The following is a 16,060-nucleotide window of genomic DNA, read 5'->3' on the forward strand; positions in this document are numbered from 1 at the left end:
ATCATGCGGTTTTGTAGATAACAAATGCGTGTCTATCTGTGTGACACGTGATGGATCACCGATATCTTTGCTTGTATAATTATGTCACGGAGATACATGTACATTGTCATACATTCGTGCATCATTGGCATTGATATCATTGGCATTGTTCAAAGATCACCAAAGAAAACACTTTAAATATCGATAGCAAAACCTTAAAAGGCGACCTGTGAGAAACGATCAGCTGTGTCCTTCTCGTCTCTTCAAACAGCCATCAAGTGTTTTATTATTGTTATGAAGAACAGTGAGGGATTGATGTAAAGTTTAAGGCAGCTCTAAACAGTATTTCAGTTATATCTCAGAGATAGGTAATGTGTGTCAGGTGATGTGGAAGGAAAGTGATGAAGGTCTTGGGCGTTTAACACTGTGATGAAACACAGGACCAGGGGTAGGGAGCTGAATACCACAGAAACACAATCAGGGAGAATCTGGTATTATTTTACTTACATAACGTGCACGCATGTGTGTATGTGTGTGTGTATGTGTGCATGCAAGTCTGTGTGGCTGTTTGTACTGGTCCGGATTAATGCCGGTTTCATAGCGCTAGCCCGCTGAGATACAATGCCACAGTTTAACATGACTACCCCACTCAGACACAAAATACTGACGACGAGCCGACCAGTCCTTGTTATATTCCCTCGATGCCCATCTTCCCGAGACAAGGGATTTCACTGACTATAGAAGTCCAGTTTCTACCCTTGCCAAACCAGGCTTGAATTCCGGAGTTACATATTGGCTGGGCTAACGAGTCTCAGCATATCCAATCAAAATCGCGTACCGAACTAGACATCCGGTTCGTAAACAACATTGATTTCACCGTGCAGATTTCGGTCGACTGCAGGATTTGCAAAGAATGTGTACCGCTAACTGTGCCTCGACAGATATTTTGCAAATCTTTTCAGGTTTTTAATATAGGTGCTCAAGTGATTTGATGCACTTCGCGGGGTAAGACCCCTTTTATTACAATATAGATCCTGTTTATCGATCAGAGCGACTGGACTTGGAGCCGCCATTTTGTTTGAAACAAATGCAAGTGATATGAGAGATGGTATCTGACTGGTCAATAGGAGTTACATGGAAGGGACATAACTAATAATAGCCACTGATGGCGCTACGATCGAGCCTGGAAATTCTAGCCAAGTTCGGCAAGGGCGGAAACTGGACTTTTATAGTCAGTTAACGCCCTTGCTCCGGAAGATGATTGATCCCGAGCGCCAGGCAGGTTAACAAAAAGTACCATCTTTTTAACGCCTTTTAGTATGACAGCCCGGGATCGAACTTGCGATCTTCCGCTCAGCAGGCAAACGCTCTACCATAAAACGACTGAGGCGGTCGCGAGGATGTGAGCGTGAACTATGTGGAGGGAGCTGCGTTGAATGACACGCTCATTCATAGCGATTAGTCCCGAAACATCGGCGTGTCTTTTTTAGAATCACTGGGTCTTACCACACAAAGTCTGACCTAGTAGTTAGAACACTAGGGTCCTGTGGAAAAAGGGAATCCAATTGAGACGTCATTGGGCCATAGTCTATTGTATGTCTTCCAGCCTCCTGGTATTGCCCGATGACTTTCATTAACCGATGCACGTCATAGCATACAGGTCGGGATTGAAAACCAGATAAATGATGCTTCAGTAATCAGTAATTTCAAAGCCACAGTGTGGATGAGTTGGGTTCAACGTCGCTATCATCTCTATTTTAGTTTTATCACGGTCTGTCAGTTGAACGTGTGAGGAAATCCCAAGCCAAACTTAATAAAAATGTTGACATCCTCTATGCGATTCTTGGGTACAGCGAATCTTACTTCGCGAATGATTTATAAAAAGGTGGTTTCGAATATGTCAACCTGTTTGTGAATCTAGGAGATGGCGTTCATCTTTAAGGTAGAAAGAAACGTGACAATAAGAGCTCATGTCTTAACTTGAACTCTACATCCCCGAAAACGTTGGATGGAAAAATTGTTGATCACCCACACCTTTAAGACTTAATGAGCTACTGGTAATCCAGCTCAAGTTGAAACCATCTCACAAAACGCGTTTAAGACAAGTGGGGGTTCACAGAATTTGGGCAAACATATTTGGTTTGTTACAGGTAGAGAGGGTGTACGCATTTTGTGCCTGTGCAGGTCATGACGATGAAATTGACCACGCTCCCGTGGACACACGTGTTGCTCATAAGACTATTACTGAATACTAGATACTTTCTAGAATAACAGTCGTTTGATAGAAGTTAATTCAAACAAATAAACATATTAAAGCTAGGAAAGCATGGCAAAATCATGCATTCTCATTCCCTATAATGTCGCGCTCTGGGGTAAAAGAAAGTATTCCACTCTTACAGAAAATGAATTCCCGTCATTGTCACCATACTTTCCAATTGTCACCAAACTTTCTAATTGTCACCATACTTTCCAATTGTCACCATACTTTCCAATTGTTTCCATACTTTCTTATCTATGCCAATTTGCTGTCGCCGTGTTCAGTCATCGTGTACCTCACACCAGCACGTACTATTTTGTGCTATTAAACTCACCACTTGAACCCGTTGTTAGCCGAGACAGGACACACACACATCCATCGTGCAACTTGTCGCGGACCTACTGCTACTCCTTTCTTCGCAATGGTACGCGCCAGAGGGTCACACCGGGTGAATATTATCAGATCACAGCTCGACTTTTCCTGGCTTAACAGTATTGTATATGACGAAATTTTGTTCCCCTGGGCCGCCATGTCACAGCGGCGCGTTGTGTAACATAATAGTGAGAGAGTGGTGTAACGCCGTTTTGAACAGTATTTAAGTCATATCACTCTGTGTCAGTGAGTGAGGTTTAACACCACTTTGAACAGTATTCCAGTTATATCACAGCGTGTCTGTTTAATGTGGAAGGAAAGCCCGAAGTGATGCAGGTCGTAGACATGTACTGCTTTGGTGAAACCCACAAGCATGGGTAGGGTGCTGCCAAACCTTGAAACTTTATCAGGATGAATTTAGGATTCGAACATAGATCATAATTTTCTGACACGACCAAGGGACGCAACTCTGCACAGTGAATTGCGTCACCCCTGACGACTGGATCAACCCTGTCCCCGTGTTTGATATTGGATTAGAAGCTTGCAAAGCCAAGACGGCGAAGCCCGTGCTCGCCAGTGTAAACCAACTCACGTCATAGAAGTCAAGGTGACCTCTACCAGATTGTGAAATATCAGAAATGAATCATACAATGCCACTCATAAAAATGACATAATATACATTTTATTATGATTCGTACGTAAAATAACAAGCATATATTCATTTGAGTTACTATAAAGGACAAGTTTTGAAATATTTCAAGTAAAGATCTTGTGACTAGACGTCATGATACTAGCATTTAATTGTTTGTCTGGCATTTAAAATTCACGACATGGCGTGACAAGAAAGCGTACGAAATAGATATACATCATGTTCGATGTCTCTTGTGATCAGTTGTATACAAAGAAAGATTTATGATTTTCTAGACTTGTTTTTAAATAGTAAGTGAGTGAGATGGGTTAAATCCCCGCTTCTAACAGTATTCCACGGCGTGTCAACCTGACGTAGGAGGAAAGGCCGAAGTGATGCAGGTCTCAGACGCTTGACACTTTCGTTAAAACCCACGAGCACGGGTATGGTGCTGACAAACCAAGAACCGGGTTTCCAACCAACAATCATATGTTTCTGACATGCCGAAGGGACGCAAATATGCACAGTGAATCGCGGCCCTTCAGACAGCAAATGTTTTGAGTGAATGCGTGAAAAGGTTTAACGCCGATTCAACAACATTCCTGCCACATCTTGAATCGAACCCGGGCCTTCTCCGTGACAGGCCAGTGCTTCAACTGATAGGCTGGACCACGCCTCTGTTGCCGTATTCAAGATGGTGTTGGGTGACATGTACCATTTTAGGAAGAGACCATTTTGTTTTACCGGAACATGATTGACCGCCCTTTCGACTGACCAGCACGACCGTGAACTACATGCTTTTGTTAAGGGCACTTGAAATAGAATCATGAAAGAATGATTATAATTAACGAAGATAGCTGCAAGTGGCTAATACGTATAAAGTGAAAAACAAGACATTCCGCCGAAAAGTAATATACAACTTGCAGTAATTACAAAAAATGCAAAGTGCCCTTTTAAAAAAATATCCATTTGGCTAGCGATAACATCATCATTGAAAGGGATATGTGGTTGCGAATGAATATCCAAAATTCCTACAAAATATATAAAACGGATTGTTTTACCAGATATAACAAAAACAAGTGCTCGCTCGAAAAGAGCATCGTTCAGACTGTATGCCAAAATAACTAACATGGCTGTAAGATTAATTATTTCCACGTGTCAAGGCATAATCCATCCTGCCTGGTGGCTGGAGTTATTGATGGAAGGATATCTTACCTTTCATCTGGTGACATTTAACGGATTTCTTTGGAAATAGATCGTTGGTTAACAAGGTGTGATAAGGTGACATGGGGTTTAACGTCACGTTCAAGATTTTTTGCACTCACATCGGTGTGTGTGTGTGTGTGTGTGTGTGTGTGTGTGTGTGTGTGACTACTTGTACTAGTCGGGCCTAAGGGCGATTTCATAGTGCTAGTTCATTGAGATACCGTGCGGCAGTTTAACATGAATACCCCCCTCAGAAATAGTATACTGACTCCGATCTCAACAGTTCTTGTTTCAGTCACTTAATACGAGCCCCAGGCAGGGTAACATCAAATACCGTCTTTTAACGTCTTTTGGAACGACGCTGCCGGAGAACGAACCCCAGACCTTCCGCTCTCCGGGCAGACCACGGAGGCGATCTGTTTAACCAGCGTGGACGTCGGCGTGGACTGGGTCAAGTGTCCTGTGCTTGCGTGCAGCCGGCGTGGGCCGGGTAAAGTGTCCAGAATGTGCAGTCCACATGAAACGGGTCAAGTGTCCAGTGCGTGCAGTCGACGTGAACTAGGTCAAGTGTCAAGAATGTGCAGTCGACGTGGACCGAGTCATGTGTTCAGTGCGTGCAGTCGACGTGGACAGGATCAAGTGTCCAGTGCGTGCAGTCAGCGTGTCACTCGACGTGGACTGTGTCACATTTTCAGGGGTTCACTTGATGTGGACCGGGTCACGTATCGTGGGTTCTACTCGACATGTCACGTGCCATGTGTTCTGAGGTTGCACTTGACATGTCACGTGCTACGTGTTCTGATGTTGCAGTTGATGTGGACAGTGTCAGCTTTTCAGGGGTTGCAGTCGACGTGTACCGGATCACGTGTACATATGCTGAATGTCAGTGAGTCGGTTGACAGCATTGTGTCTCTGCACACCACATAGTTCTGTATGTTCTGTCTTCACCTGGTGAATTGGATATGTGACGTTTATCAGCCTTCCTCCAAAAATATCGGGAAATCTCAAAACCCATTGGCTTGTTTGGGGCGCACCGCGAATTTCTTTTTTGATGTGGCTAATCACAAATTCGTATATTTTATTAAGAATGTAGCTGACACTTGGTTGTTGACCTTTGCTTACTTGGATGAGTATTTTTATGTGTAGTTTTAGGTTTTTATTATTATTTAGTGGTTGTTGTATTAGTTTATTGTGGACGGCGCTGGGCCAGTTATTTAGTGAGAGTTGTCCCTTCGGAGCTCGAGGGGGAGCTCTCCCGTTAGTGTTAGGAATGCTTCAAGGGGATAAAGACACAAGATCTTGTTTATGTTAAGTTTATGTATACAACGTGCGGACCTCAGAGGAAGTTCTCTCCTGGATAGCCGGTGAATACAACAGTCTGGGGCACTTAGCAAACGTGGGTTTCTAAACAAGGGGAAAACACGAATGACAAACTAACTACGACATCCATAATGAAGATAAATCGCTGAACATAAACTACCCAACGGTATCATTAAAGATTTACAACAAGCTATGTACAACTATTGAGATCTTAGTATACATATAAATACCTCTATTGTTTGAAAATCATAGTCACAAAAACATTTTTCTATATAGTTGGTTGGTTGGCTGGTTGGTTGTTCAACGCAGCACCCAGCAATATTCCAGCTAAATGACGGCGGTCTGTACCAGACATTCCAGTGATCATGAGCATCGATCCACGCAATCCGGATCGATTACATGCATCAACCAAGTCAGCGAGCCTGACCACCCGATCCCGTTAGTTGCCTCTTACGACAAGTAAAGTCGTTTTCCATGCCAACATAGGAATATGGTATAGGAACATATAGGAGATAATAAACGTCAAGTTAATACATGGTAAGGGGGTGCCGTTAGATCACAGGAGAATGACATAATCGGGTCACTAATTATCTTACACAGAATGCAATGACACAACTACGACGTAGGAAATAAAGCCGGGAGCGTTGCGGTCACTAGACCGTGACAATGTTAGATTTTGCAACACGAGGACAGTAAGGTTTAAGTAATTTTCAAGGAATATCACGTGGGTACTGGATGGGGTAGACACCAATATTTGGGCTACCCCACCGCCCTCTTATTACATGCATGTTGTATAATTTGTATAACATCTAGAAAAGAATTAAGAAGAGCATTGAGCCACACAATACGTAACACGAGTAGCGCCATGACCTCTAGTGTACAGGCGACGATATGTTACAAGAGCTTCCAACGTGACATTCAGACACAGTGCTTCTGGTCTCACTGCCAATAATAGATCTATCTTGTGAAAACACTACCTGTCCATCCATCCTAGGAACCAGGAAGCAATTAGTTTATGTATATAGGAAACAGACTTCCACATGTCCCTATCGGTAATCGCAGCTCGTGAGATATCCCTCTGAAAGAGCACCTGTCTTCCAGATTGGCAGAAAAGGCAGAAATACGCTATCGCGTGGTGATCGATGCCGTGGAAATCGAATCTTAAGACTATCTACTAGGAATCTTTGATGAGCATGAAGCTTTGAAATTCTAGCCACACCATGTAACATGCATTCCCAGAAATGCTCCATTCGGCGATTTGTAGTGATGTGTTGTGGCATGTGTCTTCATTGTAGTGATGTGTTGTGGCACGGGTTTTCATTGTAGTGATGTGTTGTGGCATGGGTCTCCATTGTAGTGATGTGTTGTGGCATGTGTCTTCATTGTAGTGATGTGTTGTGACATGGGTCTCCATTGTAGTGATGTGTTGTGGCATGGGTCTTCATTGTAGTGATGTGTTGTGGCACGGGTTTTCATTGTAGTGATGTGTTGTGGCATGGGTCTCCATTGTAGTGATGTGTTGTGGCATGGGTCTCCATTGTAGTGATGTGTTGTGGCATGGGTCTCCATTGTAGTGATGTGTTGTGACATGGGTTTTCATTGTAGTGATGTGTTGTGACATGGGTCTCCATTGTAGTGATGTGTTGTGATATGTGTCTTCATTGTAGTGATGTGTTGTGGCATGGGTCTCCATTGTAGTGATGTGTTGTGGCATGGGTCTTCATTGTAGTGATGTGTTGTGGCACGGGTTTTCATTGTAGTGATGTGTTGTGGCATGGGTCTCCATTGTAGTGATGTGTTGTGGCATTGGTCTTCATTGTAGTGATGTGTTGTGGCACGGGTCTTCATTGTAGTGATTTGTTGTGGCATGTGTCTTCATTGTAGTGATGTGTTGTGACATGGGTCTCCATTGTGGTGATGTGTTGTGGCACGGGTCTTCATTGTAGTGATTTGTTGTGGCACGGGTCTCCATTGTAGTGATGTGTTGTGGCATGGGTCTTCATTGTAGTGATGTGTTGTGGCACGGGTCTTCATTGTAGTGATTTGTTGTGGCATGTGTCTTCATTGTAGTGATGTGTAGATGCATGGGTCTTCATTGTAGTGATGTGTTGTGATATGGGTCTTCATTGTAGTGATGTGTTGTGATATGGGTCTTCATTGTAGTTATGTGTAGATGCATTGGTCTTCATTGATGTGATGTGTTGTGGCATGTGTCTTCATTGTAGTGATGTGTTGTGAAATGGGTCTTCATTGTAGTTATGTGTAGATGCATGGGTCTTCATTGTAGTGATGTGTTGTGGCATGGGTCTTCATTGTAGTGATGTGTAGATGCATGGGTCTTCATTGTAGTGATGTGTTGTGATATGGGTCTTCATTGTAGTTATGTGTAGATGCATTGGTCTTCATTGATGTGATGTGTTGTGGCATGTGTCTTCATTGTAGTGATGTGTTGTGAAATGGGTCTTCATTGTAGTGATGTGTTGTGACATGGGTCTTCATTGTAGTTATGTGTAGATGCATTGGTCTTCATTGATGTGATGTGTTGTGACATGGGTCTTCATTGTAGTGATGTGTAGATGCATGGGTCTTCATTGTAGTGATGTGTTGTGATATGGGTCTTCATTGTAGTGATGTGTTGTGATATGGGTCTTCATTGTAGTTATGTGTAGATGCATTGGTCTTCATTGATGTGATGTGTTGTGGCATGTGTCTTCATTGTAGTGATGTGTTGTGAAATGGGTCTTCATTGTAGTTATGTGTAGATGCATGGGTCTTCATTGTAGTGATGTGTTGTGGCATGGGTCTTCATTGTAGTGATGTGTAGATGCATGGGTCTTCATTGTAGTTATGTGTAGATGCATGGGTCTTCATTGTAGTGATGTGTTGTGGCATGGGTCTTCATTGTAGTTATATGTAGATGCATGGGTCTTCATTGTAGTTATGTGTAGATGCATGGGTCTTCATTGTAGTTATGTGTAGATGCATCGGTCTTCATTGTAGTGATGTGTTGTGGCATGGGTCTTCATTGTAGTTATATGTAGATGCATGGGTCTTCATTGTAGTGATGTGTTGTGGCATGGGTCTTCATTGTAGTTATGTGTAGATGCATCGGTCTTCATTGTAGTGATGTGTTGTGGCATGGGTCTTCATTGTTGTTATGTTTAGATGCATGGGTCTTCATTGTAGTGATGTGTTGTGACATGGGTCTTCATTGTAGTTATGTGTAGATGCATGGGTCTTCATTGTAGTTAGGTGTAGATGCATGGGTCTTCATTGTAGTGATGTGTTGTGGCATGGGTCTTCATTGTAGTGACGTGTTGTGGCATGGGTCTTCATTGTAGTGATGTGTTGTGACATGGGTCTTCATTGTAGTGATGTGTTGTGACATGGGTCTTCATTGTAGTTATGTGTAGATGCATGGGTCTTCATTGTAGTGACGTGTAGATGCATCGGTCTTCATTGTAGTGATGTGTTGTGGCATGGGTCTTCATTGTAGTTATGTTTAGATGCATGGGTCTTCATTGTAGTGATGTGTTGTGGCATGGGTCTTCATTGTAGTGACGTGTTGTGGCATGGGTCTTCATTGTAGTGATGTGTTGTGACATGGGTCTTCATTGTAGTGATGTGTTGTGACATGGGTCTTCATTGTAGTTATGTGTAGATGCATGGGTCTTCATTGTAGTGACGTGTTGTGAAATGGGTCTTCATTGTAGTTATGTGTAGATGCATGGGTCTTCATTGTAGTGATGTGTTGTGGCATGATTCTCCATTGTAGTGATGTGTTGTTGCATGGTTCTTTATTGTTGTGATGTGTTGTGGCATGGGTCTTCATTGTAGTGATGTGTTGTGGAATGGTTCTTTATTGTTGTGATGTGTCGTGATATGGGTCTTCATTTTAGTGATGTGTTGTGGCACGGGTCTTCATTGTAGTGATGTGTAGAGGCACAGTGCCCATGTAACGCCCAACATGGCGGACACACCAGATTTGGATTTACACGCCCGAAAATAATTTTACAGACATGTATCTTCATTCCTCATTCATTTTCATTCATCAGTCTCCTTCCACATTCCACGGCTAGCGTTCCATTTCAAAACCCTGGACGACCCAGGTGAACCCAAGTTAACCTTGGTTGGCCAATGTTAGCACGTGTTAACTGAGTTACGTCAGACTTCGGTTGACCAAAGTTGCAATACTCACTGAACTCGAGGGGTGCGGTACTTTGGTTAGCGACCTCCATGTGACGTCATCGTTAAAGCCAAGTTTCATGTATTGTTGTATCATGAATATAAGCATTTTAATGAATAAAAGTAACCAGGTATTGTTAATGCATATGTATTATGATATGCGTCGGGGAGTTTTAACTTAACTGTAAATACATTTTGATGATTATTTGGCATCTGGTTTAATGTTCTACGCATTATGTAGAATGTTCTTGTTGTTTTATATGCATAAACTAATAAAATGCAATGACAGCGTTGCCAAGCAATGAAACACTTGTTAACCTCACATAGTTGTGTGTTATGGTAATGGCTGTTGTGTTTCTCATTCTCCTCCTGGCAGCCATCATCATAACCAAGGTTGCATTTATGTGTTTTGTTTTTGGTACCGCCCTAAGTTCCTCTTGGTTAAGGCTGGTTAACTAAGGTTGAATCTTGTAAACCGAGGTTGCCAGAAAAGTGGTAACCCCGGTCACTCGATTTTTACAAACCTGACGCACGTACTGCCTCACAACAGATCATGAGGCCTGAGTAATTTCGCTGTTAAACACGAGCGACACCGTCTAGATGGATATATGTTGATAGCTTTAAACTTAATTGACTGAATCAATACAGCTACCAGATTTCTCACTATGTTAGCAGTGACAGAAGGTTGAGCCGATATTCACAGTTGCAGTGGTCGCAGGAGAGTGGCGCTGTCACCAAAAGAAAGCATGTGTTCATGGCTGCCAGGTGTTGATATTGCGCACGTGCCCAACGTGCTAAAGGCAAGCTGCCTGTTGGAACAACATTGTGATCATTCGTGACGGTCCAGTCTCCTGCGCCTCGGACACATGTTGTGCTGCCAGTTTTTAAATACAGCAAAACAAATAATTTAATTCCTTGGCAATACAGATACCAGCTGTAAATATTGTTCCAGCAGTGACAATATCATAAATCATCTCTGTATGTTCATATATTGCCCTTGGCATGCATTGATTATTGACAAGACAAACATATAAACATATTCAATAACATGTATTGTTCAAAATATCCCTTGTGTGAAAGTAACTCACGTTACACAGTGAAACATCAAAGTTCGATTCGGGAAAATCTTACAGTAATGGTTTAAATATTAAGATACCAGGGTCAGCCTGTTGGCGAACATATCCCAATCACCATCGTATATTGAAACCGACACATCCCTCTATCGTGTCTCTGGGAGGCGAAGGTACTACAATCAATACTATTATCAAGCATGTAGGGACAGTCGAACCGTTTACGATGTGATTGCTAAACATGACAGCTGGCGGGGTGAGCTGACTATCGCGACAGCGGCAGTCACCATCTGCACTGCCATAAACCGGCACACACCTAGCAGACGACAATACAAACAGACCATTTTCGCTCGCACCAACATTCGCCTCTTTGAAATACACGATCGGTCACACAAGCAAGAGATAGAGGAATGTAATTACCTACTGAACTAGGAATTAGGCGGCCGCTTCCTTTGAACACGTTTCCGCAGATGATCAGATTGCAGCAACACATGGGAGAGAAAAACAGGCCACGTTTAGCGTGGAGTCATAATCGATGGGCCAATGAAATCACGCCTTAATGAAGAGCTTTTGTGGAAGAGATGAGGGATTCACGATACAGACGTTTTAATTGGATGAGATAGTGCATGAGTGTAAGCCATTAAAAATTGAAAGTAAACACAACGATAATACAACTGTTTGGGGTTTAGAGATTATGTCTGGAATGTTTTGAAAGGGTAAATACAAGATTCCACGTCAGATTATCGCAGGTCGAGGGATGTGTGCCGGGAAACGACTTGACAATATTGATCGCGGAAAAGCCCATTTGTGAGGCTTGGTGTTCTGCTCCCGGTCTGTTATGTTCTGCTGTTCGTCTACACGTGCGGCTAAAGAGAATACACGGGACAGCAGCGGGCATTCAGTATAATAATTCCTTGTGCTAAACAGTTTTTTGCCATCAATAAAGCACTTCTGAAAATATGTGTAAACAATTAGACGAATCGCGTATTATCTGTGAACGAAAGATTTAAATATTAGCCAGAGCCTTTGCTTAAGTACTTGCAGCATTCATTTCTTATAATGACTTATTTTATCAAAATTTGACGTCATGGTCAATGTGTGACAACAAACTGTGTCGTAAGCAAAGGAGCAATGTGACGTTATGGAGATTAAATTGACCAATCAGTTTTCATCAAATCAAAAAGTTTTATGTGCAAATGTGCCTGAAAATTATTGGTCTCCTGCTTTCTACCCTGAAGGGTAATATAAGGAGATTTTGTGTTGAAATTTTCATAAGGTGCAGTGAAGAAGTAATATCTACTTTATTAAAAACCTTGTCGCGACAGGGTTTACATATCAAACCCCTAATTTAACAATCAACTCTCTTTCAAAACTAACCTATCGAGAAAAGGCTTACATTTGTATTATGTACCAATATCTACATCTGGTGTCATTCACAGTGCTGTATACACGTAAGCCTTGTTGACGTAATAATTACAGGCTGTGATGTTATATAAATAGAGACGTCATCAAAGATTACGTCAACAATTATGTTTGTACGTCAACTAGGGTATTTCCATTACGTCAACAATGCTTTGGATCTCGGGGAATCATAGTTTCTGTGTTCGTATGGATTTCCAGTAACCCTCTCATCTTGAACCACGCGGATAACAACAGCATATATAATTCATTCAGAATATGTCCCACGTGAAGGAATCTTGTGAGTCCCAGGCCAAATGCTCGTCATTAACATAGTGATTATTCATTTCTCCAGGACAGATTATCCGTCATTCTCTTGAGCTCGTTGGTTTATTTCTATTGCTGGTGTCGCAGTTGAATAAGTGAGTCAACTTGGTTAAGCGCCGCTCTGAACAGTATTCCACTTATATCATGACGTGTCAGCTTAATGTGGGAGGAAATCCCAAAGTTGATGCAGGTCTCAGACGTTTACCATTTTTGTAAAACCAGCGAGCATGGATATTGTGCTGACAAACCTAGAAACATAATCGGGGCGAACCGGGATTCGAACTCACAATCATAGGTTTCTGGCGTGCCCAAGTGACAAAACTCTGCACAGCGAATTTCGGCACCTTAGACGACTGGGCCACCCGTGACCCTGGTATCAATGTTAACAAACCTACCTGATACTTAGAATGTGTGTATTTGTTGTTTAACGCTGCATTCAGCAATATTCCAGCTATATTACGGCAGTGTCTAATAATCGAGTCTGGACCAGACAATCCAGTGATTGACATCATGAACATCGATCTACGCCATTGGGATACGATGACATGCATCAAGTCCGCAAGCTTGACCATCCGATCCGTTAGTCGCCTATTACGACAAGCATGGGTCGCCGAAGACCTTTTCTAACCCGGATGTTGAAGGGTCTGATATTAAGAAAATATGCAACAAGTCCTTACGGATTGTCTTTCCCGAGTGACGGAATTTTGTAAGCCCCGAATCTTGGTTCATGCAAGGCGTACAGAAAATCCGTAATTCCGAGGTTGGAGAAGGTTATTCCATTGTGGTTTGGAATAAAAAAAATTAAAGAACTTTTGAAATGTCGACTAAGGAGAGCAACTTCACTGGAGTCAGCCTATTGTTCAGATGACGGAATGTGGTCAATCTTTTACGTCATGAACAACATGTGACCTTACATCGTTTGTTGTTTCAACAGTGTGATATCCTATCGGTTCAAATGACCAGTCGTCATTGAGAATCGCTTTAACGCGATGTGCAAACCTCGGAAAGTTATTACTCTCGATACTTATATGTAATGCTAATTATAATGTAAGTAGCAGAATAAGGAAACATGTCTCCAGGTGGTCTGGACCTGGTGCCATTGAGCTCTTGATCCTTTTAGAATTGTTTGTTTGTTGTTTAACGCCGCACTCAACAATATTCCTGCTCTATGACGGCAGTAAATAATCGAGTCCGGACCAGACAATTCAGTGATTGCTATCATGAGCATCGATCCACACAATTGTGATACGATGACATGCATCAAGAAAGTCAGCGAGCCTGACCACGCGATCCCGTTAGTCCCGATTTCCGGCAAGCATAAAGACCTATTTTACCCCGGATTTTTATGGGTCTTTTAGAACTGACTTTCAGTTCGTGTGAGTTCATTGGTGAGGCTGTCAACTACTTTTAGGGTATTCAGGTTTCGGGATTCCTTTTAGAGGGTGTTGGAGACTCAGCAGTGTGGTACGTTGGTACGCTGGTACGCTGGACGCAAATTACATCGTAGTTTGTACGATTCAACATTTAAAAAGCAATTGGCGTACGTTAGAAATCCATTATATATTTATTTTCTCTCTCTCTCTCTCTCTCTCTCTCTCTCTCTCTCTCTCTCTCTCTATATATATATATATATATATATATATATATATATATATATATATATCAGTAATTTAGCTTCAAATCGCAAACCTTTCTCAGTGCTTTTGAGTTTTGTTATAAAAGTAGTATTCGGGCTTCAAAGGTGAGCAATGGGGCTTAGTGTGATACATTAGATGGTATTCTGGGTTCAGGGGAGGAGGGGCTTGCCAGACTCATTGGTGTATGGACCTTCATAGTGAGGGCCAACGCAATCTCCGACGTTCAATGTTTAGGTCGGTGGGGTAGCCTGTCACTTCTTATAATTTCTTGTCTCCTTATTTTGTACCTCGAGGGATGACAGTTTCATTGAGAACGCGCGACCTCACAGTTCCTTAAAACGAGATAAAACATATGAGTGTCATCAGTGAATGTATGCTCAAATTGTTCTGCAGTAATCCCTTGTAGGTTTAAATAGTATCGCCATGAGATGAGAAATGCATGACTTTTTGTTAAGAGCTACATCTAACTCAGCCACGGTGATCGTGCGTTGTAATACATTCACTTCAACTATAGGACGTCACGACGTGATCGGAGATTTTCGAAGTTGGCAATAAACCTATGGCGATTAGGTGTTGGTCCTCATTGATCAACTGGCGAATCATTCAGACGGGATTATAAAGACGTATCAAATGGATATTGAAGTAAATTCATCGATTGCTGTAGAATGTTGATAACTGTTCTACCAGTCTAGACACATGTGTTTGTTTGTTTGGTGTTTAACGTCGCACTAGCAATATGACGGCAGTCTGTAAATAATCGAGTCTGAACCAGACGGTCCTGTGATTGACATCATGAGCATCGATCTGCGCCATTGGGACACGATGACATGCATCAATCAAGTCAGCGAGCCTGACCACCCGATCCCGATAGTCGCCTCTTGCGGCAAGCATGCATGGGTTGCTGAAGCACCTATTCCGGCCCGGATTTACACGGGTACAGTCTAGGCACTGGTGGAAGGGATAGCATGGGTGTGCATTTCTTCGTTATGTTCAGAAGAATGCGTCCAGGATTAAGTATCTAAATAATCAGTATTTATTTGTACAAGCGAATTTCTTGGGATTCCCCAAGAATGTGGAAGTAGTCCGTCAAAGTAATAACCAGATCACATTCCTGCCTCGAGTGATTGAGTGAGTTTGGCATTGCGTCCATTTTAGCAATATCACACCAATTCCAGCATGAGACACCAAATATTGCCTTCACACGGTTTACCTATGCGGAGAACCCAACCTGTTCTTTCGCCCCTTTCACACCAGGAAGGCCACCAACGTATCTGAAACATTATAAATGATAAGGAAAGGGGCGGATGACTTAAAGTTGACAAAAATTATTATAATACTGGTGGCCCAGGAGGCAAACAAGCGACATCGCGTCCTGCATAGTTGCGACACTTGGTCCTGCTGGTCGTCAGTTCGAATCCCGATTTTGACCTTCTGCATTAACCAGTTCGTAGTAAAGAACAATGGACGTTAACATATGGTACGTGTTGTACCCCTGCCTGGAGGTCGGCATTACAGGAATAAAACAAGGACTGTCCAGCTAGGAGTCAGTCTTTGTCTGGGAGCACACACACACACACACACACACACACACACACACACACCACGCCATCCCACCATGCCATGCCACGACACCACACACTACATAATGCAAAAAGACAATGCAATGGTTTTAAGCGTTCAC

The 16,060-nt window shown here is 42.5% G+C and overlaps 1 protein-coding gene across 1 annotated transcript in view; it reads right to left on the bottom strand.

Annotated features, from left to right (window-relative positions):
* The window catches only part of LOC124110717 (rap guanine nucleotide exchange factor 4-like), a 164,393-nt gene extending 152,869 nt beyond the window's left edge, over positions 1 to 11,524 (bottom strand). The window contains exon 1 of the mRNA XM_048387615.1: positions 11,442 to 11,524. The gene's annotated coding sequence lies outside the window, so the exon portion shown is untranslated. The remainder of the gene's footprint in view (positions 1 to 11,441) is intronic.
* Between the last annotated feature and the right edge of the window lie 4,536 nt (positions 11,525 to 16,060).

This window comes from Haliotis rufescens, unplaced genomic scaffold (genome assembly GCF_023055435.1).
Source record: "Haliotis rufescens isolate VD_foot unplaced genomic scaffold, xgHalRufe1.0.p SCAF_10, whole genome shotgun sequence".
NCBI lineage: Eukaryota > Metazoa > Mollusca > Gastropoda > Lepetellida > Haliotidae > Haliotis > Haliotis rufescens.